This window comes from Macrotis lagotis, chromosome 3 (assembly GCF_037893015.1).
Source record: "Macrotis lagotis isolate mMagLag1 chromosome 3, bilby.v1.9.chrom.fasta, whole genome shotgun sequence".
Taxonomy (NCBI): Eukaryota; Metazoa; Chordata; class Mammalia; order Peramelemorphia; family Peramelidae; genus Macrotis; species Macrotis lagotis.
Genome location: NC_133660.1, coordinates 41,448,639 through 41,473,569, shown reverse-complemented (window position 1 = coordinate 41,473,569; position 24,931 = coordinate 41,448,639). Strand labels below are relative to the sequence as shown.

General features: G+C 33.9%; 1 pseudogene; it reads left to right on the top strand.

Annotated features, from left to right (window-relative positions):
• Positions 1-5,424: 5,424 nt before the first annotated feature.
• Positions 5,425-24,931, top strand: part of LOC141519099 (ribonuclease H1 pseudogene) — a 37,058-nt pseudogene continuing 17,551 nt past the window's right edge.

Sequence of the window (24,931 nt, the reverse complement as noted above, 5' to 3'; positions counted from 1 at the left end):
CCACATCCCTAGAATTAAGTCTCACGTATATACAGAAATTGACTAGCGGAAAATTATCTCTGTTATGTCACATATACTAGATTTATTAAAGAAAAAAGTATGCAGAATAATTCTCTGAATACCTTGGAGCAATGATGCTATACAACTACTGAATATTCTTTTGATTGAAATTATCATCACATTACCATGAGTGTTATTAGCTTTTACCACATAACTGGGATTCACTTCTGTGCCCAGACAAATGCTTGCTCTATTCTGTGACCCATGGATATAGCAACCTACTTGAACAACAACACTATTATCTCTCTTTTGGAAGACACTATATCTGGTCTACTATGTGTTTTTAAGGACACAGAATATTTATCTAAAGCCTGACAGCTTCATGGTGGGTTGCTTTTTCAATGTTGATTATTCATTCATAATCAAAATTCTAGATTGAGCCAAATCATTGTTAGACTAGCTAGGACAAAGTAAAACATACATATAAATACAAACACACAGACACATATGCAAACATACCAAGAAAAAAATTACATAACTAGTATGTCTACAACACAATAGTCATTTATTAAGACTACAAGCTAAGCATTGAGGATACAAGAACAAAGTTCCTATCATTGCCATGGGTCAAGGAAGAAAAGCCATTTGACTGGGCAAGAAGTAAAACCCAGCCATGTGGCAAAAGGTAATAACACTCACAATAGTGTGATAATAATTTCAAACAAAACAACCTCAATAGCTGTATAGTATCACTGTTCTAAGGTACCCAGGGAATTATTCTGAGTACTCCTTTTTTCCTTTTAAAAATAATTATGCATTTATAACATACATATATATGAATGTATAAAATGTACAAATATTAAGTATGTAGGTCTGAAAATATAAGTTAAAATATACTTGAAAATTAAACTTTTTTCTCTCTGGTTATAATGTGGGAAATGAATTTTAAAATGGGACAGATTGCTGCTTAGCTACCCCAGCTATTTTTTCCCCAGATCCAGTCATCATTTTACATATTTACAGACCTATAAAAATTCCTATACTGGTACTCCTGACCTCATCAAAATTATGGTGATAAGCACTGCACTTATACAATTAACCCTAATTTCTTTCTGTCTGTTTACCAAAGGTTTGATTCCATGAAACTATGTTAAACTAAAACTCAAAAAAAATCTTGCTTAAATGTTGAAATAAATGTGGAAAAATGAGTAGATTAATAAGCATCCACACCTTTTTAGTGAAGTTTATGAACTTGTCTAATCATTCTGGAGAATATTTTGGATCTACGCACAAAGGGCTATAAAACTATGCATACCCATTGATGCTATAACACCATAACTATATTTGCATTCTAAAGAGATTTTTTAAAAAAAGAACAAAGCCTATAATGCATGAAAATATTTTTAGCAGCTCTTTTTGTAATAGCAAAGAATTGTGAATGGAGGGTATGCCCATAAATTGGTGAATAACTGAATAGTTATTTTATGTGGTCATGATAGAATACTACTATGCTATAAAAAAAAAACACTCTAAGAAAAATCTGGGAAGACTTAGATGAACTGATGCAAAGTGAAGTGAGCAGAACCAAGAGAACATTGTACACAGAAACAGCAACATTATAACAATGATCAACTATGAAAGACCTATGTACTCTGATCACTACAATGATCCAAGACAATTCCAGAGGACTCATTATGAAAAATGCTATCTCCTTCCAGAGAAAACTGTTGGACTCTGAGAGCAAAATCAAGCACAATTTTTTCATTTCTTTTATTATTCTTGCTTTTTTGTTTTGTAATTGTATAGTACGGAAATATGTTTTGCATGATTCCACATATATTATTGCTATATTACTTTCTCAATGGTTGGAGGAAGAACTGAAGGGAGGGAAAGAATGTTAAATGAATGTTAAAAATAAATAAACAGAAGACTTAACCCCAAAAAATCTTTTTTAAAATTTGGTTCTGTGAGAATAGTTTGTTTCATTATTTGTATCCCCCAGAGAATACATAGGAGGAATAATAAAGCTTTTTCAGTTGATTGAAAAGTGATTAAAAGAAATGAACAGTTTTTGAAAGATAAGATACAAATTATTATCTACCATTTGAAAAACTTGCTTCAAAACACTGACAAGAGCACACTAAAAAGCACTAAGTTATCACCCGATTTCCCAGCAAATTGACAAAGATGATAAAAGATGGTATAACAAGAGCATCTCATACACAGATATACTCAGACTCGGTCTCTCTTTTTCCAGGCTATTGGAATCTTAAGCAAATGAGTATCTTGAGATGGATACATCAAGAATTGGAGGTGATCTGGCAAGCTCAAGAGATCTAAAGGTATTTGATCCCATTGTGGCTGGTGGCAGGGGAAGTTTTTGCATCAGAAAGGTCAAATGTTGACAAGAGGGCTAGACAAAACTTAGTCATTTTACCAGAAGAATTATACAGAAGTGAGATAAAATATGAAAATGCTAAATTAGCTTTTTGTTCTGATAATAAGCATTCATCCTGATGAGCCCACCATATCTGTCAACAACATATCCAGTAAGAGAGTGTTCCAGAGACTAAACCTTGCTCACCCACCCTGAGCTCTAGCCAAAAGGTTGGTCTCAATAGAGGCATGGAGGATAAGAGAAGGGAGGATCCTAGGATCATACATTTAGAGCTAGACAGAACCCCAGAGACCATAGAATTCAACTTCCTCTTTTTACAATGGAAAAAACTGTGACCCAGAGAGTTTGTGACTTGCCCAAGGTCATTTAAGTAGTGAACATCTGAGCTGAGTTTTAAATCTAGAACCTCTGAATCCAGATCTATGCCATGCTGTTCTATATTATTCGAATTCATATTCTTTTCAGGAATATGCTTCCCTTCACCTGAGCCATAAGCTGAAATATTCATGTTTTTCTCTGAGTGCTTGTGTTAATTTTGCTGGACAACATGAGTGAGAGTTGAATTTCCTCATCTGGCTGGGTGTCTCACTTTCCAATCAAACACCTTTATTTCTGATCAATGAATGAGGCAACTACATATTCTTTATACCTGGGCATTTTGCTTAAAGTTATACTTAGCTAGTAGCTACAGTTTCAGGAAAATATAGCAAAAGAAAAGGGAAATTCTAGTCTTTTTCAATTTTACATAAGAAATGAGCAGGGCAAGAGGAGTACAACTGAGAAGCATGAAATAAACTCCTTAAAAATGAAGAGGAAAAATCCATCACAGGAAAATGTTTTGTTTTGGTTTTTTATGTTCTTAGTATAAGAACTTCCTGCAAGCCTCCAACTGACCCTGACAGAGGGAAAAGGGACAGTCAGGAGCAAGGAGTCAGGGAATGACTACTGAGTCTTTTCTGCTGAAGGTTCTTCTATAGGCAAGAGTGGGAGAGATTACAAAAGGTCAGGTCTTTAGCCATGGAAGCTACAGGGACTTTTAATTTAAAATGAAGCCATGAGGGGGCAGCTAGGTGATGTAGTGATTAGAGCACCAGCAGGACCTGTGTTCAAATGTTGTCTCAGACACTTAATAAATTGTTTCACTGTGTGATTTTGGGCAAGTCACTCTTAACCCTCTTGCCTTAAATAAATAAAAAACTAAAAATCAAGAAAAAATGAAGCCATGAGAGGGTGCTGAACAAGCCTGTGGTAGGGGTGGGGGTGGGGGTAGGGTTCAACAGTGAAGTAAGGGAGAGAAAAGAGTCAGTGTTTGGAACTATGAAAAGGTCAGAGTTCCAAACCTCTAGAATGTCTGCAGATCTCTGTGTAAAGAAAATGGTAGTTGAGAAGAATTTCTATGACCTATTTTTTTTGAATTATGAGTATTGAATTATTAAAAATCAAAGGCAACTAAATAGCAATGGATAGAGCACTGAGCCTGGAGTCAGGAAGGCCTGAATTCAAATCCAGCCTCAATTACTTACTGTGTGATACTCAAGACATTTATCGAAGTAAACCACTTCAACTGCTTCAGTTTCCTCAACTGAAAATATCTAGTAAATATCTCCTCTAGGGCATAGAAAATATAATTCAATTTACAATATTTCTTTTACATATCTGAATTCAACATAACATCAGTTGTGTTATATATAATAGATTCGGGTTAATTATTTGGAGGAAGAGCGAGCTGTTTTCAGAAAGGCAATTAGTCCAAATTCAGACAAAAAAAATGTTTCGCGTGAATATGCTTGCCAATAACTAAAAAATTCACTATTCCCTGGAACCTCAAATTGGGACAGTAATCTTAGATAATAATAGCAGGGTGTTTTGAGGATAAAAAGAGATCATAATTTTTATGATACTCAGAACCCAGTAAGTACTTAATAATTGCTTGTTTCCTTCCTTACTCCAATCTCATCATCAGTAATAAGATCAGCAATGCTTTCTATTGTTAATGCATAGTCCTGAAAATATAGCATAAAGCCATGGGAATGAAGTCTCAGTGTAAACCCAGAAATCATAAAATCATGGTGAGGTGGTATTGAAAGGAATAGGAGGGATTACATAGTGTCAAATTCCTCTATTTCATAGATATGAAAGAATCTGACCATCTTTAGATCTTTAGATCTTTCCAGAACAACTATATGATTAAATGTTTTCAATGGGGATGAATCTTAATTTAACAAAACTCTCCTGCATGTGAATCTATATGACTGTATTCATGTATCCACACACACACACACACACACACACACACACACAAATATTAGAGGGTGATTATATGTGCCACTAAAGGATTTTTCATTTTGACAAAAATTCAATGCACATTTTCGCCTAGCCAATAGATCTTCTAGGGGAAATAAAATATAAGTTAATTTACAAATATTAGTTTACATAATAGAATTCAATTTAATATCTACTGTTTTATTATATAAAATTCAGTATATTATAGTTAAAGTCTTGGAACAAGGGAGAACCATTTTCAGCAGAAGCCATCTAGTCCATATTTAGACCAAAAAAATTTCACATGAAAATGCTTGCCAATAACTAAAAATTTTACTATTTCACTGGAACCTCAAAATAGAACCAAAATACTTGGGTCATGGAACACTTAAGTTTTCTGAACATTATTCAATAAAGGGTCCTACCTACTATCATATGTAGCCATTCTAAACAGATAAATTTGGAGTTTACATTGAAATAGACATTAATTTATTATGAAGGGAGCATGTATGCAGTTAATAACCTCACTATGGCTGATGAGAGCTTAGTTAGCCAATCAGTACTAGCCAGACTTGTATTGTATACTTCACTTCCAAATAATTACTTCTCTTTGATGATGCCAGTTTAATAAAAATGATGCTGCAAATTGTTGTTTCCTACTTATGATTAGTCATTGTATATAATCAATTTTAAAATTCTATTATGACAGTTGGAATTCATAGGATCATTGAGTACAAACTAACATATATAGCCAGTCCCAGATCATGCGTGATATTTCCAATGAGAATAGTACCTTTACCATTCCCATCACCATCTCTACCACCACCACCACCACCACACCAACACAACCACTATCATCACCACTGTTATCTCCACCACCACCACCATTACCAGTCACCATGCAAGTTAGGATTTTTTTCTCTTTATTTAAACTATACTTGAGACTTAACTGTCTTAACAGGTTGTGCCTGTTGAAAAAATTTCCTTTAGTACAAAGAAGTCATGAGGACCCCCAGGTGCTCTCCAGATATTCAGCCAGCTGACCACCATGGGCACTTCAGAAGCAGATGAGCTCTACTTTGGTAACTCATCTTGTGGTGTCCTGGATTTATATTCTTGTTGGATAATTTTCTCCTGCCATGATTAAAAGAATTTTTTTTGCTAACTTTTCAATGACCTATAAATGTCTCATTTTATTTCAATATAGAACTTAAACTTCCAGGGAATTGATCTGAGTTAAGACTGGTCCAGAAAAAAAAAATCTTATTCAGTTGACCTTGACTTCCAATCTCCCTCCCTTGAATAACCCATTCCATTGAATAACCCAGAAGAGGCCATGACCTCCTTTCTTGGATGAATAATCAACTGGGAATCCATCTGGGGTAAGACTGTTGATAAGTACTGCTCACATAACCCATTATCCTGATCCAGATCATTCTTTGTATCCCATCCATTCATCTATCATGGATGTCTCATCACATTCCCTGATGTCACAAGAAGGAAGGAAAAGTATTGGCATGTATTAAGTACCATCTATATGCCAGGCTCTGTTAAATGCTTTATAAATATTGTCTCAATTTATTCTCACAACAACTCTGGGAAGGTAAGTGCTATTATTATATTCCATTTTGCAGTATATGAGGCAAAATTTGAACTCAAGCCTTCATCCAGATCCAGCACACTATCCACTAGGCTGCCTAGCTGCCTCATACACATTCCTGATTTGCCAACTCTTGATTTAGGAATAATAAATTCAATATTATTGCTTTTAGAAAATATATGACTATCAGCAACATCTATTTAACATTTCTGTCATTTTCCAAATAAAAGTCCCCTGCCAATATCACACCATATATTTATATAAGCTCCAGCTACCTTTACAGGGGCAGGTTTGGGTTTTGCCATAGATGTGAATTATTGCATATAATGCCAGACGTTTTTCATTCACTGTTCAGATTTACTGATTTTTTCTCTTTTCTCCCTCTTTTTACTTTTTTATATAAAAAATAATGCTTTGCAAATGGATTTTAGCAAAGTCTGGAAAGACTTATATGAACTGATGCTGAGTGACGTGACTAGAACCAGGAGACCATTGTTCACATTAACAGCAACATTTTGAGATGATCAGTTATGATGGAAATAACTTCTTTCAGCAGTTCTGTGATCTAAGACCATCCTGAGAGACCTGTGATGGAAAATGCCATCCACATTCAGAGGCAAAACTATGGATTCTGTATGAAGAGCAAAGTATACAGTGTTCACCTTTTAAAACCTCTTTTATGAGGTTTCTTTCTTCTTATGTTTGTTCCTTTGTCCTAATTCTTTTTTTCATAATACGACTAATATGGAAATACGTTAAACACAATTATATATGTATATAATACACACACACACACACACACACACACATATACAACCTATATTGGGAAAAGAGAGAGGGAAGAGAGGGTATTAAGCTTGCAAAAGAATGAACGTTGAAAATTATCTTTGCATGTAATTTAAAAAAATCAAGTTTTGTTAAAAATAAAAAATTAACAAAAATAAAAATAATGCTTTGTTAAAAAGGGAATGATACAATATAAAGGGGAAACTTTAGTGATTAAAAACTAAGAGCTATAAAGAACCTATTTAAAAAAAAAGAATGTAAGTTCCTAGAGAGGAGGACAATCTCACTTTTCTATTTGCATACTCAGCACACAGTAGACATAACAGAGCATTTTTTTCATTCATTTGTCATAGAATGATATCTAGAAGAAACTTTTGAGGGCATCTTGCTCAACCCTCTCATTTTACAGAAGAGAAAAACAAGGCCCAGAGAGAGTAAATTACTTGTCCAAGTTCACACAGGTAGAAGTGCAGAGTCAGAATTTAAAAGTAACAGCCTGTTGATTCCAAATCCATTATTCTTCCCACTATTCAATGCTTTTTTTGAGAATAATCATAGGTCATGTTATTTTAAAATATAATAACAATATCAATTGTTGATGCTGTAACCATTAAATAGAAAACTGATGCCACATCTTATATATATGTTTTCACAAATATTTTGTAAGTCTGTGAGTATGTGTATGAGAGTGTGTGTGTGTGTGTGTGTGTGTGTGTGTGTGTGTGTGTGTGTGTGTGTGTGTGTGTGTGAAAGCAAGGAGATTAAGAGACTTGACTAGGGTCACCTTGCTAATAAATATCTGAGGGTAGATTTGAGGTCCTCCTGACTCCAGGGCCAGTTCATTATCCACAACACCACCTACCTGTCCTCACATCTACTTTTAGATTTGCTATTTACCATCTTCTTTCAAAGTTATAATAACACCCTGTCCAGAAATTCTCATTATACTTAATTCTGGTTAGGTGTTGTTAATGATCAGGCCAGTGATGTTTTCCTTAGTAAGCAAAAATTAAAACAGAGTATTTTATTTCATTGATTATTGTCCTTTTTTACCCATAATTAAAAGAAAAACTTTTTTTGTGCTTGAGAGATACATTAAAAGATAACTTAAATTACATTACATCAGGATTTTATTTTTTTTAAAAATAGGCAGCCAGCTTCCTCCTTGCCATGATAACCAGGTATTCAATTTCATTCAGTTTTGGGTGATCAACAGAGATTGTTTTTATGATGGTTGAGCTAAGCATGAAAATAGTTACTTTTATTGTATCTAGATATAGATCACAGGAAGCATGGACAAGTATCCCACTTATGAAATAATACGGATGCTAGAGGCTATTTGAGGTGGGGGAGACATGCTCTGCATGAACTCATTTTAGTGAGCCATGCTGAGAACAGAAGTCATTGCCAATTGGTGGAAGCTGAAACAAATGCATATAAAGTCTTTAGCCGAGAAAGAAGTGATGTAAATCAATGCAATGAATTAGTCACCCAAAACAAAACAAAACACAGTTTAAAACTTGAGACTTGGGGCAGCTAGGTGGCACAGTGGATAGAGCACTGGCCCTGGAGTCAGGAGTACCTGAGTTCAAATCCGACCTCAGACACTTAATAATTACCTAGCTGTGTGGCCTTGGGCAAGCCACTTAACCCCATTTGCCTTGCAAAAACCTAAAAAAAAACCAACTTGAAACTTGCCAGGTTGAAATTGGCATACAGTCTGAGATGTAAAAATATTATGCAATTTGCTTAAGAGTTTTTAGACAGAATCCTAGAAATATTTTAGGGCAGAAAATCCAATTAACCATTCCCTAAACTAGTATTCCTAAAAACACAAACACAATTAGAAAGGAGATAGCAAGTACAAAAAAATCGTGTAAAAATCTTTTAGAAAGATATGTTTCTGGCATGTTTGATCTGACTCTTCCTTATCCATTCCCATCATTGTTCAGCATTGTTGGTTGTGTCTCACTCTTGGTGAACCCATTTGGGGGATTTTCTTCATAAATAGTTGATCATTTCCTCCTACAGCTCTTTTTAGAGATGAAGAAACTGAGGCAAACAGGGTTATGTAACTTGCCAGGAGTCACATGGCTAATAAAGCTAAATTCAAATTTGGGAAGATAAGTCTTTCTGACTCCAGGACCAGTTATACACTATGGCAGCTGCTTCATTACTCTTACCCTGATCCAACTCATTATTTGGTACATAAATTACACTAAAATTCTCCTGACTGGTCTTGTTAGTTCCAATCTCTCTACCTATTGCCACTTGACTAATCTTCCTCAAATATTATTTTTTCTCAAGTCATCCTCCTACTGAAGGAGTTACAACAAATCTGAAAAGTATCTAATTATCAATCTAAACTTAGCTGTCAAGATCTTTGCTATCTGCTCCCATCCCATCTATCCAATATTTTTCCTTTTGTTTCAAGTTAAACACTCATTTGTCAGATCTTAACTTTTCTATGCATGCCATATATATTTCCATACACCTCTGATGTCCATTCTCCTGTCCCTGTTTATATTTATCTTAGCTAAGATCCAACTTAAGTCAAATATTCAACTCAGAGCATTGTTGCTGAGAAGAATTTATGCATTAATGCATGTAAAAGTTTTAGGTAAGTTATAAAAGGTCATACAAAGATGAAGTTTAATAACAATCAAAATTACCTATGCACAATGATTAATGATAACAAAAATCAATAGTTAAGTATGTTCACTAGAATATAGAATGCCCATATAGAACTTTTTTCTTAAAATATATAAAAATTTCAATAATGTCAGGAACTGACCATAATAAAGAACAACATTTTCAAGAAATTTTAATCCCAGTTTGTGTCTGATCGAAGGCAGCTCAGTGATGAAGTGCGTGAAGTAGTGACTGTTGAATCAAGAAGACTCATCATCCTGAGTTCAAATTTGGCCTGAAACCACTTGCTACCTATGAGATCCTGAGCAAGTCACTTTACCTTTTTGCCTCAGTTTCCTCATCTATAAAATGGAAAAGGAAATGGCCAACCACTCCAGTATTTTTGCCAAAAATAAAAAACCTCAAATAGGGTTGATGAATGAACAAATGATTCTGATTAGCTTTAAGTTCATTATGACTACTCCTAGGTACAATTTCAAAATTAAAAAGGCAGTTGAAGCAAAATATATTTAAAGCACAATTTCTTGTCTTATATTTGAGTAGGTCATACTGTAGCAATGGTTTTATTTGATTCTCTCATAGACTACAGATCTTACTATGTCTTTAAATTCAAATGGAATGCTGTGGAAAAGCCAGTTAGAACTGGCAGTTATAGATTTACACTTGAAAAATGTCTTGCTATGATGTCCTTTTCCTTATAGCGTTAGTGAAAGAGTAATGCTTTTTATTTTTTTCTATGAAAATTTAGTCTAGCAAAGAGATTGGTTTTCTCATGTGAATGGGATAAGCCAGAAAAAAGAAAAAAAACTAGAGAACTGCTTTATTGATGACTTTGTTTTTAACTATCTTGCAAAAATATTTTAATAAGAATTTTATTTTATATATTGAGAGAAATTAAATGATGTGAGACTGTGCTTTCATAAGAGTAGAAAAGTTAATGGCCATTATATTCTTAGAGGTGATTCTATGATCTTCCTCCCACCCAAAATAATTACAAATAATTATTTCTCATTACTTTATAGTTGAGTTTATTTAATAAATAATATTTAATGAACTGGGTAGCTAGATGGCACTGGTCTTGAAGTCAGGAGGACCTGAAGTCAAAACTGGCCTCAGATATTTACTAGCCCAAGTGACCTTGGGCAAATCAATGAATCCTGATTATCTAGAATCCAAGAGCCATCTCCAGTCATCCTGGTTCATGTTTGGTCACTGGACTCAGATGGCTTTGGAGGAAAAAATGAGGCTGTTGACTTAGAACAGCACCGCTCACTCAAATCCAGTTCACATGCTTGTCAAGGCATTGCGGTCCCTCCCTGATTCCATGATTTCTTTGAGAATGAAGCAAATACATAAATTTAACGTAGTAGGAAAATGCAATTGATGGGAAAGAAACAGCTAAAATCTTTCATGCTTTCTATGGGGACATTGTATAGTAATATGGATTGGATAATGGTACAAATATGTTGATTTGTAGTGAATAACTTGTAAATTTTGCTAAAAGTTGGTGAGTCAAGAATACTAATGAGTGGCTGGGTAGTGCAGTAGATAGAGTACCAGCCCTGGAGTCAGGAGTACCTGAGTTCAAATCCGACCTCAGACACTTAATAATTACCTAGCTGTGTGGCCTTGAGCAAGCCACTTAACCCCATTTGCCTTGCAAAAACAAAACAAAACAAAACAAAACAAAACAAAAAAGAATACTACAATGTTTAATTAAATAAAAGCTCATCCAAAGGACAACAAAGAGATAGAAGTTGTCTGAGCAGACTGAAATGATTGAGAATGAATAGTGATAGAAAAAGGTATCATAAAATAATAAATCACTGAAATGAAAGTATGTTATTCATATAATGAGCAAAAACTAATAGACTGCCCATGTATTCTATTCATATCCTTATAAAAGAAAGTTTTTCACCACCTTGGATGGATTTTTAAATTTTTGAAAGGACAAGGACTAGAATTTCATTAAGGATGAGGAAGCATAATTTAATTTTTATATTCAGAATTATTTTTATCAGTGATTTAGATGAAGCTTGAGTCTGGTTATCAAACTTATAATTTGCACAAATATGGGAAAGTTAATAACAAGGATGGCAAGATTAGAATCCCCTCAAATTTGGCAACCTGGAACAATGAGACTAAATCTAAAAAAAAAAATTATTGGGCAGCTAGGTGGAGAAGTGGATAGAGCCACAGCCCTGGAATCAGGAGGACCTAAGTTCAAATACGGCCTCACACTCTTAATAATTGCCTAGCTGTGTGACCTTGGGCAAGTCACTTAACCCCATTGCCTTGTAAAAAAATAAAAAAAGTATACAGTGTTCCCAAAATTAACTTAAATAAATCACCTTCAAAAAGACTGGGGGGCAGCTAGGTGGTGTAGCAGATAAAGCACAGGCCCTGGAGTCAGGAGTACCTGGGTTCAAATCTGGTCTCAGACACTTAATAATTACTTAGGCATGTGGCCTCAGGCAAGCCACTTAATCCCATTGCCTTGCAAAAAAAAAAAAAAAAAAGACTGGCTGGGGGGTGGGGTGGGAAGTGGCACCAAGATAGCAACATGGAGACAGGGATTCCCAAAAGTTCTTCCTCAGAACACTCCAAATACTGTAAAATTACGACTCTAACCAAATTCTAGAGTGGCAGAACCCACAGAAAGACTGAGTAAAGCAATTTTCTGGCCCATGACAACCTGGAAGATCCAAAAGATCTATTCCACCAGGAAAGAGCCACAGTGCAGCCCAGGTCAAAGCCACAACATGCAAGAGCAAATCAGCCCCAGTCTTCCAGAATGACCTACATGGGTGCCTGGGTCCATAGCAATGGGAGTAGTTTCCAGACCCCTCAACCCAGGTGAAGGAGATACAAAAAATACCAAAGAAAATAACATCTTAAAACCAGTTTAGGTCAATTGGAAAAAAGCAGTTCTAAAGATCAATGAAGAGAGAAATGCCTTTAAAAGCAGAATAAGACAGATGGAAAAGGAGATTTAAAAAAAATTCTCCAAAGAAAATAACTTCTTCAAATGTAGAGGAGCCAAGGGAAGCTCATGACTTTGTGAGAAATCAAGAAACAATAAAACAAAATCAAAAGAATGAAAAACTAGAAGAAAATGTGAAATATCTCCTTGGAAAAACAACTGATCTAGAAAACAGATCCAGTAGAGATAATTTTAAAAATATTGGTCTACCTGAAAGTCATGACCAGAAAAAAGAATATAGACTTCACTTATGAAGGTTAAAAAAAAAAACACAATTGCCCTGATATCCTAGAAGAAGAGGGTAGATCATGGGAGAGGGTAGTCATATATAATACACTTTTGAGAAGGGATAGGGTGAAAAGAGGGAACAGAATGAAGAAACAGAAGGGAGGGAAACAGAGAGTTAACAGTAGTAACTTTGGAATAAAATACTGAGCATATAAAGAAAAAACAAAATCAGTCATTGCCCTCAGTTTAGGGGATGGCAAATTCCAGAACTGAAATCATGAAAGTTAAACTTCAATAGTAATATCAAATGTTATTAATATTTGTACTGTACTTAAATAACATACTCTTATCAAAAGGAAGACCCAGTAACAATTTGAATTTTTCTTAGTCTTAGTGTCATTTGGTGCAAGGAATCACCTGTATAGCATAGACAAAGTCTTAATAAAAAAAATTCTCAGGCTTCCATATGGCACATAGCCTCAATTTTCAGACAGTGGTTGCTTATATTCTCCCTCATCTCAATAATCTGGGGTCAATAGAACTTCACTGGTCTGGGCTAGTGCTGGTCTATCCTTACCTCTCCCACTCAAATTTTGATATACTATATCTCTTTCCAATTTTAATATCTTGGACCCCAGACTCTTGTCAAAAATTTTTAATCTGGGGTGGCTAGGTGGTGCAATGGATAGAACACTGGCCCTGGAGTCAGGAGTACCTGAGTTCAAATCTGGCCTCAGACACTTAATAATTACCTGTGTGGCCTTGGGCAAACCACTTAACCCCATTTGCCTTGCAAAAAAAAAAATTAATCCAAAGAGAGCTTTTCCCTCTATTCTTTGATATTACATAAAAATGTTGCTGTAAATATTTTCTTTTATATAACATATTTCTTTTTGTCTTGGTATCCTTGATATGCTTAGTAATATGGCCTGGAGCAAAGAGCATGGACATTTTAACATGTTTCCTGATTTTAATAGCATTTTTCTACAAAAATTAAGTTAAACAATCAGAAAACATCACTTCCTTGTAGCTTTACTATTTTTATAAAGAGTAGACCCATATTGTGGTGTATTGTTTAAATCACTGCCTTCATCTATTTCAACTTAACATATTCTCAGTTAATATCATCTTAATACACACATAGACACCGTGATATGCACAATGCTTATACTGAATGGACTTTCTCTGATAAAGTTACAAAATTCTGTTGATAGGGTTAAAATGGCACAATTTTCAGATTTACAACCAAAAGAGTAATTTAAAATGCAACCTAATCTTGAACTCAACTAAACAGATAAACATTACAACAGATCTAGGAATTTTTTTTTTTTTTGCTCTATGACCTGATACCTTTATTAGGTAAGAATGGTTCTTTGATTGTTACAGATTGTTACAAAATGTTCCAGTATCAATCAAAAACAAGTGCAAAACAAGTGAATCCAACAACCTTTAATGAATCAATAAATCAATAAAAACATAAAACTAATTGTGAGCAACCTACTTAATCAGTTTAAAAGGAATTTAGTCATTTGTAGATCTAGGAAATCTTCTGAGAAAGTTCATTTGCTCTTAAATTTTCTCAAAAACAATTTAGGTCATCATTTAAAAATTCAACAGGAAATTTTGAAAACTGAAATATTTATCATGGCACTACTCAATTTTAAAATCTACTCCTTTAGAGTTTGCAAACCTTTCAATTAAACTTACTCATAAAAATTACTCTGAAAAAACAAAGTTTTTTATAAGCCTAATTATCCAAATTTATTTAATAAATTTTAACTCAGTTGTTATATTCAGATATTTGACCAAGTCAAATGTGTTATTAAGTATCTGCTATGTGCCTAGCTAGCTCCATGCCAAGTAATGGAGTTGGCAAAAAAGGCAAAATATAGTTCCTGCTCTCAAGAGCTAATGGTTAGAGTATGGGGGAAAAAGAATTAATATGCAAATAACTATATATAAAGTATATGCATATGCATATATATTTTATATATATATTACATAATACATACATATATCGTATATATTAATACATAATATATATTACATAATATACATAATATAATACATGCATATACATCATATATAATACATTAATACATAATATATGCATATATAACATAATACGTATAACATACATAGTATAATACATAGACATATATACATGCGCATATAAATATATATATATATATATATGTATATGAGAAAGCTTTGAATCTTTCAAATGGAAACTTAAAAGGAAGAAGGAGAAGCTGGGTAACAAAAATGAAGCAAGTGAGAGCTCCAGTCATGGAGGTCAGTCAGTGAAAATTCAGTTGAGAAATGGAATGCCTCATCAAGGAAAAGGAAGATATCCATTGTCACTGGATCATAGACTTCAAAGAGGGTAGTAGAGTATAAGAAAATTGGATTAAGGAACAAGAATTTAGATATAGCCACCATGCTTTCTAGAACAGAGGAAATGATGGTTTGAGCCAATTTGGATCAAATCCTGAGTCCTATTTCAATGTGAACATGTACACTTATATCAAATTTTAGAAATCAGGGATTTATTTATTGTTTTGCTGATTGACTAGACTTAAGAAAGTGATAGAGAAAATTACAATCATGCAGATTAAACTTAAAAAGAAGGTTCATGTGTGTATATTACATAATATGTAAGTGTGTGTGTATTTATGTGCATATATGCATATCCAAATATATGGATATACATACTTATATATTTTCTTGTGTATGTATGTAAATGCTGGCTGTTAAACATGTACCATCAAATCCCTGGTACATTGCTAATACATTCAGGAAGACTCCATATAATGAGCCTATAATGGCTGACAACGATGGAGATGCTCCTGGAAATATCCTTCCTTCCCCACAGAGCATACAAGCAGAAATCTTTACTTTAATGACAGCGATGAAAAGCAGCTCAAAAATTTTTTAAAAAGTAAAAAAACAACTTCTAAATGAGCTAGTACAAAAAGGTTCTTCATATCATAAGCATTGCATTATTCAAACATGTAATGAAATTCCAGGAAACATCAGATGCTGCAGGTACATGGAGATAATTTTGTTTTTATAACCAATTTCAGGCAGATAAATACTAGAATCCTTTCCAATTTCTCCCCCATGAAACTGAAGTGTCACCAAGATTTACAGCCCCCTCAAGTTCTCTTTTCAGAGGAACATTCATTTACATAAACAGATAATTCCAGATAAAAATTTCCATTAGACAAAGGTGAAATGGATCAATTTTCTCTGCCAAGACAAATCTTAAATCTTGAACAGATAGGGTCATTATCACACCAGGCCCATTTCAGAAATAATGTATTTTTTAAAAATCAGCCGATAGCAGTCATTTCCAGCTTTCCAATTATCTTTAAGAAAAGCTTATTCTGTGGACAATAAAGCACATTACTGCACAATATGATACAGTCCATAAAGATCACAATGTTTTATGAAAGGTTAAAGAAAGCTCAGCATATTTAGGGAAATGTCATAACCCGCAAAGTCTTTCAAGACTTAGGGAAAACCACATAGAGATTCGGTAAATATTGTAATAGAGGACAGCCACCATGGGCTCCTTTTCGTGGAGCAAAACAGGACATTGGGAAGCCTATGATATGAAAATGATTCTTTGGGAAGCACTGAGTTTTAGGCAAAAGAAGGTAGGAAATGGAACCTAACAAGAAGATGACAATAATAATGGTAGTTTTAATAAAGAGCGTGAAAGGATGGAAAAGCACTTTATTTTGTTTGAATCTCATTTGCAACCCTTGGAGATATGTCTTATTATCATCCCTATTATAGATGAGAAGATTGGGACTGAGAAAGATTAAGTGACTTGCCCATTGTCACATACCAAGTAGGCGTCAGAGGCAAGATTTGAATTCAGGTTCTTCCAATTCTATTTCCAGCACTTTATGAATCCAATGACCTAGCTGCCAAGCTTAATATGCCATTGGAAAGGGCAAGTACAGTTTTAAACTGATTTTTTTTCTGCTGAAAAATTTCTCATCAGTCAGTTAATATACCTTTTGTTTCTTTGTATGAGATTCTTTATAAATTTTCTCCCCATTTTTCTTTTTGCGATTACTTTTTTTCCTCCACAATATCTTACCTATGTGACAAATAATTTCATTTGATTAGAGGGTGAGTCAAGTTTGTTATGTTTGAAAAGTACAGTGGGACCAGATTGGTGGGTTGGATTTTTCAGTAGGTTTGGTCATAAGCTGGATAGGGACCTAGTTAGGCAGAGGTCATGGTAACCAGTGGGATCTAACAGTAGACATTGTCAAGAGAAGCAGTAATTGAGCACTCAGTAAACTGAGTTGTAGGCTAGTCATAAGCAGGAGGCAAGGAAAGTTAGCATATGCCTGGTTCTATCAGAAGTGAGGAGGAGCAAAGGAATCTTGATACTGAGCTGGAACAAAGGAGTCCCTTTTACCTGGAGGCTAGAGTCAATTTACATCAGGATCCCTCATTATCAACATCTATAAAGGGTACCTCCTTCCTTTAGGGAGCTCATTTCACTTAAGAGTGGCATCCCTAAAGCCTCTGGAATTCTGTATTATATGACTATTGGACCAAGATTCTACTTCATGTCTATATTCCACATCCATAGTTCCCCATCTGCCTCTCAAAAAGGTGTCTGATACATTTGCCCATTTCTCCCCTGTCATCAAGACTGTTAATTACAATTGGGATGAGGGAAGGAGGCATCGAATTGTTTATATTATTGTACTGTGCTTATTTTTTTCTGGTCTACCTTACTTCACTATCTGATTTCTTCATACTCATTGTTTCTTATAGTCCAATAATCTCTTATATATTAACATGCTATAATTTTATCATTCATTCCCCAAACAATGGTCCACTTTACTTTCAATGTTTTGAATGGCATTTTTTAAATAAATGTGCTGGAATGAAAAGCTAGGAACCACAGTGGGGAATAAACTTGATAAAGATCAGTGAATGCAGATACCAAAGCTATACAGACCACATAGACAGAAGAAGTAGAGTCAGAAAAAAGTCAAAAACCTGAGGCATGCCAAAATAGTGATGGGGGATTTTTTTTTTAGGTTTTTGCAAGGCAATGGGGTCAAGTGGAAGGCCACACAGCTAGTTAATTATTAAGCGTCTGGGGTCAGATTTGAACTCAGGTACTCCTGACTCCAGGGCCGGTGCTCTATCCACTGCACCACCTAGCTGCCCCGTGATGGGGGAATTTCAATTAATTGCTCAAATGTTGAAACTCTTTCTCACTGCCCATTCATTGATTTGCTTGATGATAATTTTATATTTTTACAATACAAGAGTCTGTCAGGAGAACTTTCTAAGACTAGACCTTATTTTCACCAACAAAAAGAACTTTTTGCTGAAGTAGACATGATGAGAAGCTTGAAGTTCCACTCCAAGTATATGATCAAGAAGGAAAGGAAATAATAATCTGACAAGCACCCTTAGTTTGGGTAACACAGATTTCAAAAGGTTCCTACCTATTGATGGGAAACAATGGATTGAATTTCTACAGTTTCCAATGATGAAATTATAAAGTTACAAAGAAAAAACTTCCAGTGAGGAGGAAAATGGAAGAAGGAATATTTAAAGAGACCATTTTAGAAGTACATAGAAATTGTTGACCAACTTAAATTGGATAAATAATTCATAGAAAATTAAAACAAGTGAAGACAATGGAAGACAAGTATAAAAATATAACATGGTTCTGTAAAAACAGGATCAGAAATACTAAAACTCATAATGAAAGAAGAGTGGTAAGAAACATGGAGCATGTGATTTTTATCATATTTTGAGCTATATTGGATGGGAAGAAGAGGAATAAAAGGACAAAAATGCCATTTGAATACATGAAATGATGATAATATACAGTGGAGAGAAGGAAGAGTCATTTTTGATTTTGCATTTGTTTTCAAGATCAAGAAGACATCTTTGAAGTAAACAGAAATCAAATCATTTATTAAGCACCTGTCAAGTATCATACACTGTGCTAGAATCTGGGGAAACATATAATCAATGGAATAATCTGTACCTCAAAAGGGCTTATAAATTCGAACAGAAGAGATGAGCATATATGCAATTTTATACATAATAAATATAAGGAGAATAGCAACAAGATACTTGTTGGATGATATTTGCAGTTGGGGTAGATCAGAAAAGATAATATAAAGAAGGTGTTGCACAAGCTCTACCTTGAAGGAAGAAAAGCATTCTATGAGGGAGACTTTGGCCACATGGTATGTGCTTATAAATGTTTAACAATTGATTGAAAATACATTGAATTGGGAGATGAAGTGAAGACCTTTGTGTAAACAACATAACACAAAGTCAATACAACATGATAAATAGTGTGTTCTTATTGATGAGTGTATTAGTGACTCAGCAGGCAGAACCCTCAGTTCCTTCATTATCCTGGGAGATTATAATAATAGTTGGCAGAAAGCATTCAAATACAAAACTAAGATCACACAAAATGATGCAACTGTTATAAAGAAGAAGGGGGAAGAATGAACTCAAGAGCATTCTTAAGCATTCTGGGTGAAACAACTAGAGCTAGATAATCTTTGAGAAATATCAAAAGGTAATGCATTTAAACAACTGGGAAGGCTAAATGACCAAGTGCACATTTTAATAGGAGAGAGGAACATGGTTACCTGAGAATCCTCCTCTTCAAGCATCATGGATAGAATAAAGAAAGACAAACAGGGTTTGGACATGGTTTTGTTCTGTTAATCTAAAGAGAAGAAAGAAAAGGGGAGAGAAAAGAGAAAAGTAAAGGGAAAATATTTCTCATAACTGGGTCCTTGAAAAAATTATACAAACATGGGAAGAATAACTTAGAGAAGAAGACGTCTCATGAACTTCATTCTTATTTGAACTGGTCCCCTATGATCCAACTATGAGCTTTATAACTGCAGCAACTTTAATATCCACTCTTGGAGATGGAATTACCATGGCTGCTAGCACCAGACTTGTCTTCCAAAGGATCCTCATAAAAGGATTTAAAGTTTACTCATTCCAGTTATAGGGTCTTGAAAGAGTCCTATGTTGTTACTTTTTTTTTTGTCACTACCTCCTCGAGTTGGAAGTGGGTATTTTTTTCTGCCTGCTGCCTTCCTTGACTGTACATATTTGTACATGTCAAGGTGTCTCACAGATACAGGACAAAGAAAAATCAATTGAAAGACCAAGAGACTCCCACTGCATCCAGATGATCACCAATAATACTGTTTCCTATTAGATCAGGTCATGGAGTAGAGAAATTCTGGAAAAAAAAGTGAGAAGGATGAGTTTGCACAGCAAACCCCTCATTATAACAAACATAATATCCAAATCATGTCACACCATTAATTTGGTTTGAATTAGTCTTCTTTGAAATTGAAGGACAACTATTATTATTGTTGCTATTCTTGTCATTGTTAGAATTGGATAAAAGAGGACACACAAAAGATTTCATAAATTCAACAGGAAGGTTTCAGAGGAGGTTAGAATTGAGGAAAAATAGTCACAAGCAAAGCAAGTTTCAACTTCACTGGGTTGATCATAAAAGGGAAATTAAATAGAGAAAGAAAATATAAAAAACAGAAAAACTGGTATCAAGGATAAGTAAGGAAAAGAGAATAAGAGAAGGATCAGAACACTTTAATTAGAGATTATTATTGTATCTACTATTGTAGATTTCAATCCCTTTCTTTCTCCCATTTTTTTCTTCTTTGTAAAGGGGCAAAGGGAGGAAGAATTATAAAAGGATTTATTGAAGGGAAAAATACAATTAATATTCATAACCATGAATATGAATAGGATGAACTCACCCATAAAAATGCAAATATATTAGAAAGCAGAAACCCATAATGTGTGGTATACAAGAAACATATTTGAAGCCCAAAGAGTCACATTGAGTTAAAATGAGGGGTTAGAGAAGAATTTATCATGCTTCAGACAATTTAAAAAAAAAATAACAGAGGTGACAATAATGATCTCAGACAAGACAATAGGAAAAATTATCATGTTAAAAAGAGAATGGCATATAAACTACATTATTTTGAAGGTACATAGTTCAAAACTAATAAAAATATTTCATATATATTCATATATCTATGCACTGGATGACATAGAACCTAAATACATAAAAGAAGAGCTAATCAAATTAGAAAGAGAAATTGATATAATTAGATTCTGAGTTCCTTGGGGGCACTCTTACCTTGCATTGTAGCTACAGTCCCTGGAACAAGCACCTAATAAAATAGACTGAATTGAAAACTAAAATATTTGACAATTTCAATGAACCCCCTTTCTGACCTAGACGAATCTGACAAAAAAATATTAACAAGAAAGATGTTAAGGATCTGAAAAAAAAAAAGACTTTTAGAAAAATTAGCTAAGATAGATCTCTGGGGATTATAGAATAGAAATAAAAAAGGAGTTTAAAAAAAGGAGTTTGCCATGGCAAATATAAGAAAGCAGAAATATTAAAGTCCTGTACAGATCGCAATGAAATACAAATTAAAAATTGTAAAGGGCATTTGAAGAAAGGGTTCAATCTTAAATAATGAGCAATAATATACTCTTTTAGATTATGTGCGTCAGAGATTAAATCACAGTAAAAACTAAAATTTCATCATAGAATGTTTTATTTTAATTTTATATCAAAATTTTGAAGATATATAGTTAAAACATTTCTAAGGGAAAATGTATAACTCTATAGACAACAAAGGAGAGAGAACAAAGTAAATAAAGACTTCAAATAAAACAGAGAAACTGAAATTCTCAAAATCAAAAACAGCAATAGCAATATATATTTATATGGTGTTTCAAAAGTTTATAAAGTGTTTTGTATGAATTATTTCATTTGATCCTCACAACAACCATGAGAAGTAGGTAGTATTGTTTTTTCTCATTTTACAAGTAAGAAGGATGCCTTTGCACAACAAATCCTTCATTATAACAACATAATATGCAAGTTATGTTTCACTATTAATTTGATTTGACTTGATCTTCTTTGAAATCAAAGGACAACTATTATTGTTATTGTTATAATTGTTATTATTGTTAGAATTGGATTTTTTTAAATGTCTGAAGCAGGAAGAAAAAAAAGAGGTAGGTAGAGGCTAAATGACTTGTCTAAGGTCATACAGCTAATGCATTTGAGGCTAGATTTAGATTTAGATTGAGGCTAAGTCTTCCAGGGGCAGTGTTCTATCCATTGCACCATGTTACAAAATTGGACTCATAAATACAATTAGGAGCTGGTTTATATAAGTGACCTCTTCATTCTGGTATTAGCTCCACCACAACAGCCTTTTCTTTCTTTTCTGGTAACTGAATTCTACCCCAGAACCTCCATTTGAGGAAGCTTCAATAACATGCTCACTTAACACCTAGCTCAGTCCATGAAACCCTAGATTCCACTGCTCTTTATCACCCATTTTTCAGCCCTTTTTCCCTATAAGACTGTCTTTCCCCTTATGAGAATACAAGTTTCTTGAAAGGCAGGAATTTTCTTTCTTTTTGCTAGTATTCACTTGCAACAAGTATTTTGTATTTACAGACTTGGCACAGTTGTTCATTCTATCTATCTATCTATCTATCTATCATCTATCTATCTATCTTTCTTGTCTATCATCCAATTTCATAAGTAAAAATTGAATGTCATAAACTCCTAAAATATAATATAGAAAATAAAAAGCTTAGTTCCATATGGAGTTTCAGGAAAATTCTATCAAATATTAAGTGAATAGTTAATTCAGAAATTTAGTAAGTTGTTTTCAAAAACAGCAAAAGAAGACATGCTATCATCTCATTCTATGGTTCAAATGTGGCCCTAAATCCTAAACAAGGAAGAGATAAAGCAGAGCATAAAATCTGTACCCCAGTATCTTTATAAGAGATTGTTGTATTGATACATGATAACATGATATGAAGGTTTAAATAAAATATTAGCAAGGAGGTTTAAATAACATTATTTAAAGAAGATTTTATGCCATGACAAGATTGCATTTAAGCCAGAACTACAAGATTGGTTTAGTAAGGAAAATTATAAACATAATTTACCATGCCACACAAAACTCACATTAAAATGTGATTAAAAAATACAAGATAATGACAATAGATGCAAAAAACTTTTGACAAAATTTAGCACGTTTGTTTTATATTTAAAAATATAAAAGAAAATGACTTATTAATATAATAAACAATGTTTTTGTATTTTAAAATATAAAACTAAAAGGACTTCTTAATATAATAAGCACTATCTACCTAAAACTATCAATGGGCATAATTGTTACTAATACATTTCCTTTACAAGTGGGAAGTGAAGTAGACTATCTTCCTGTGATTTTCTTATTATTTAAAATATTCATGGTGTCTTGTTTTTTCTTTGTAAAAACTTACTGATTTCCCAATTGCAAATGCCTTTCCTCCCTAACTACCTTGTAGTTATTGTCTTTATATTTATCACATACATGTGTAACATACACATACATATGTAATTATTTTCTCCTTTGTTATAAGCTCTTTGTGTAGAGATTATTCTGTTTATTATATTTATATTCCCATACCCTAAAACTGTTTTTATAAAACATTTTGTTGCTATTTAGTTGTTTCAGTCATGTACAACTCTTCGTGGGATTTTCTTGGCAGAGATATTAGTATGATTTCCCATTTCCTTCTCCAGCTCTTTTTACAGATGAGAAAACTGAGGAAAGGTTAAGTGATTTGCCCAGGGTTACACAATGACTAACTGCCCAAGGCCAAATTTGAACCCATGAAGATGAGTCTTTTTGAGTTCATGTTCACCACTCTATCCGCTGTGCCACCTCATAGGTGATTAATAAATGATTGTTGATTATTCTATTCTTTTTAGCCCCCCAAAGTTTCCTTGGTAATAAAAATGGAAGAAAATAAAAGTTGAGCATCTCTTCATTTTCTCAACTACTCAAGCAACAAATAAAATTATTCATTTTGAATTTTTTCTTTTTTTTCAGTATCCTCATCTTGACAAAAATCCCCAAACATGAATTCATATTGCACAAAACCTAGTATTATCAGCTGCTTCTATTCTAAGGCTCGAGCTCACTTCTGTCTCTTACTCTCCCTAAGAGGCTACTCTCAATTCTCTTTCCCTACATAAGATCAGAACAGATCCAGTCCCTGGAAAACCGATCACATAAAAGAAGGGTCAGGTTCCTTTTTGCTTCTATTTGGCTTCTAACTTCAGAAGACAGTAGTTTTTGTTTTTCTACTATGGTAGTTGACTTTTGTAAAATTTTATTTATTTAAGGCAATGGGGTTAAGTGACTTGCCCAAGGTCACACAGCCAGGCAATTATTAAGTATCTGAGGTCAAATTTGAATTCAAGTCCTCCTGAATCTAAAGCCCGTTCTCTATCTGCTGCACCACCCAGCTGCATCGCCACCCCACTGTGCCACCTAGCTACTCCTCTGGAAGTTGACTTTTAAGGGGAAAACAAAAACTCTGTTTTCTGAAGTTAGAAGTCAAATAGTACCAAAAAGAAGGAAAAATTTCAGAACTTCTTCAGCAAAGCTCAAAATCAGAAGTGATAGATAACAACAGCTGCTGTTAGAAAGTAAATCTAGGGGAGCAGAGGAATAGAGATACAGAACATCTAAACAATCAGCCAGAAAATCAACTTACTTGGCTAAGAGAACAAATCCAGTGAAGTATGGATCCTCTCAGCTTAGTAGAGGAAACATCTATTCACCACAGAAGCTACATTCATCAAGGAATATTTATGGACATTTTTATGGACAGAAAGAGGTTACTGCAATGGACAGTTCTGGTATTGTGAGCTACCTTGAGCATGAAAGTTTTCCTTTCTCACATGATTCCTTGGAAGGTTTCTGCTTTGCTTTCTCTCTTATTCACATATACTCAGTGTTTGGTGAAAAGTGTGATCCTAGTTTGGGTGTAGATTCTGAAGAATTTATTTTTTCTACATCTGTTTCAGCATATGAATATCTGAAAAGTTATTTTTTTTACTTTGCTGTTAAAT